Genomic DNA, 3,128 nt, shown 5'->3' with positions numbered 1-3,128 from the left:
GCTTAGTTACTACATGGAGACTTTATCCTTCCACTCCATCTTTGTGCATCCTGTCCACTGACATTAGTGGGAGCTTGGCAGTGATTTGAGAGCAAGTGGACCTAGGTTTCTGCCCATTCTTTCAGACCATAATTAATAATGGAACTTGGACCTCTCAAGAGACTGTTTGACATGCCTGTCTATGCTATCACATTGTTGACAGGTACATGCGAAGTGGATAGACATAGATGTATGTATATTTAAATAACAAAAATGAAACATACCTGCAAGTATCAAGGATGTATGTTAAAAAAGAAAGCAAACAGAAGACTGAATAGACCAGGCAGTTTTATTTGCTTTAAGTTTGTTCAGCCTCAAGATTATAAAAACCATTACTGGTAGAACTCAAAGCTATAGGCTGTGTCTAGACTGGTCAGTTTTTCCGGAAAATCAGCCGCTTTTCCGGTAAAACTTGCCAGCTGTCTACACTGGCCGCTTGAATTTCCGCAAAAGCACTGACTTCCTACTGTAAGAAATCAGTGCTTTTTGCGAAAATACTATGCTGCTCCCGTTCGGGCAAAAGTCCCTTTTGCGCAAAACTTTTGCGCAAAAGGCCCAGTGTAGACAGCTGAGATTTGTTTCCCGCAAAAAAGCCCCGATCGCGAAAATGGTGATCGGGGCTTTTTTGCGGAAAAGCGCGTCTAGATTGGCCACGGACGCTTTTCCGCAAAAAGTGCTTTTGCGGAAAAGCGTCTGTGCCAATCTAGACTCTCTTTTCCACAAATGCTTTTAACAGAAAACTTTTCCGTTAAAAGCATTTGCAGAAAATCATGCCAGTCTAGATGTAGCCATAGAGTTTATTATAGATGAGGCAAATCTAGAAATTGTGTGTGTATTTGTGCCCCTCACAATGTAACTTTAGCTTTAAAAAGAAAAACTGTTCTTTGTACATGCTTTCTGAACACTAGCTATTAATAAAATGGCGTTTACATGGAGTGAAAATCCCTCATACTGTAAAGAGGTAGCTGAGGTTCTCCATATTATTTAAGACATGTATTGGGGTTGCACAGGAGAACTATGGTCAGAGTAGCTATACAGAGGTCTCTATAAAAGTATAAATAGGCTGGTGCAGAAGGTTGCAACTGGGAACAAACATGAACCTAGTGGCCCCAACACTCTGCAGAAGAAGTGCAGGGCTGCTGTGGCTGTTACTCCAGCCTCAGGCTGGATCCATGGCTGAGGGAGGGGCATTCTAGGCCAAACTATGGATTGGGAGAAGGAATACTGTCTCCTTCAAATGGTCTGCATTTATTTCACATTAAGCCTGATATGGGAACGGTGATTTAATGTTTCATGAGGAAGGTCTTAGTAACATATTGACAAATGGATAAAAGAAGTTTAACAGGTTGGTTTGTTGGCGTCCTCTTATTTCCTCATTCTGTCTTATTACTCCTTTGCCCTTACTCCTTCTGCCTATATGTGTCTTTGAAGGGGGAAGGAGGAAAGTTCTAGCAATAACACAATTCTTTACACTATATCTATAATCCCATATATATATATTTAAAAAAATTCTTGCAGGACGGCAAAATGACATCATCATGTCAATATCAACAGGCTGGGGGGAAAGGTGTGCGAGAGATTCCCCCCAGTGAGACTGCGACGCTGGGAGAGGAGGCGGTGGTGAGGCAGGCCCCTGGCTCAGTTCGGGACGGCCTGTTACAGTGAGTGCTGACTGGAGTGCGTGGTGCTCCACTGCTGGTGGAGCTGAGGGAGCTTGGAGAGCTGCAGAGGGCAGGGGAAAGCCCACCTGCACTGTCAGTGGGCACAGTGTGGAAGAGCCCTGGATGTGGGGTAGCAGCTCTTTGTGTGCTGCCCAACTTCCTCACAGGCGAAGCCGAAGCGCAAGGAGACCCACTTGCCCTGCTAGCGGCTTCCTCACTCCTGCCCCTCCACCCAGTCCCCTCACTCACCAGCTCCAGCTCAGCCCCCCACTGTCCCCACAGCAGGGTGTCTGCACTAGTGCTCCAGCCTCGCCACCCCCTCCCAAGCCGAGACCCTACCTCCCATCCTCCTCACTCACTGCCCTGCCAAGCAGTGGGAAAAGCCTCTTGACATGCGTCCCTGCACTGCTGTTCCCCCAGCCAGAGGAGGGGAAAGGGAAGTGGCAGCATGTGGAGAGCCTCAGGGCTTTCTGTCCCCCCCTCTTCCCCCACCACAAGAAGCTAGTGCTGGTGATTCAGCCTTGCAAGGGCCGGGGACAAGGCTGGAGACTCACCACCCTGCCGAGACCCCGCACACTCAGCCTCCTCTCACACACCTTCTCCCAAGACCCTGCACCCCCAGCCCCGCACTCATGCCCCCCCCAAGCTGAAACCCCGCACCCCCAGCCCCTTCACCACCCTGCCAAGACCCTGCATCCCTAGCCCCCTCACACATCCCCTGCACCAAAACTCTGCACTGTCAGCCCCCTCACTCACCACCCTGCTGAGACCCCATCCCACCCACTCACTGTCCTGCCAAGACCCTGCATCCTCCAGCCCCCTCACACACAACCTTCATTGAGGCCCCACACCCTCAGCCAGCACTCTGCTGAGACCCCGCACTCCTAGCCTCCTCACACACCCCTTCCACCAAGACTCCATGCCCCTAGCCCACTCCTGCACCACCCCCCACAGCCTGCTTCTGTCCCCTCCCCTGCTCTTGCCTTCTCCCCCCTGGCCAGACACCTGCCCTCAGCCTGCTCCTGTCCCCTTCCTCCTGGCCAGACACCTACCCCCAGAGAGAGGGTGGTTGGCAAGCGGAGCTCTCACGTTCTCTGGCCACAAAAGTCACAGCGTGTATGTGTGTGCGCATGCACTCACAGTTAGGCTACGTCTACACTGCAGGCTTCTTGTGCAAGAACTGTTTTGCACAAGAGTTCTTGCGCAAATGTTCTTGCACAAGAGCGTGTCCACACTGCTCAAAGCGCATTGCAAAAGCGAAGTGCTTTTGCGCAAGAGAGTGTCCACACTGGCGGGATGCTCTTGTGCAAAGACCTCCCCCCTGGAACCACTTCAGACAGGGCAAAAGGGCACCAGGACCTTCTGGGGGCTGGGGCTGGGGCTGGAACCCGGCTGAGACACGTGCTTAAAGGGTTCTCCTTGCACAGC

Source organism: Pelodiscus sinensis, chromosome 2 (genome assembly GCF_052426305.1).
Source record: "Pelodiscus sinensis isolate ZL-2025 chromosome 2, ASM5242630v1, whole genome shotgun sequence".
Taxonomy (NCBI): Eukaryota; Metazoa; Chordata; order Testudines; family Trionychidae; genus Pelodiscus; species Pelodiscus sinensis.
This window is presented reverse-complemented; position numbering follows the sequence as displayed.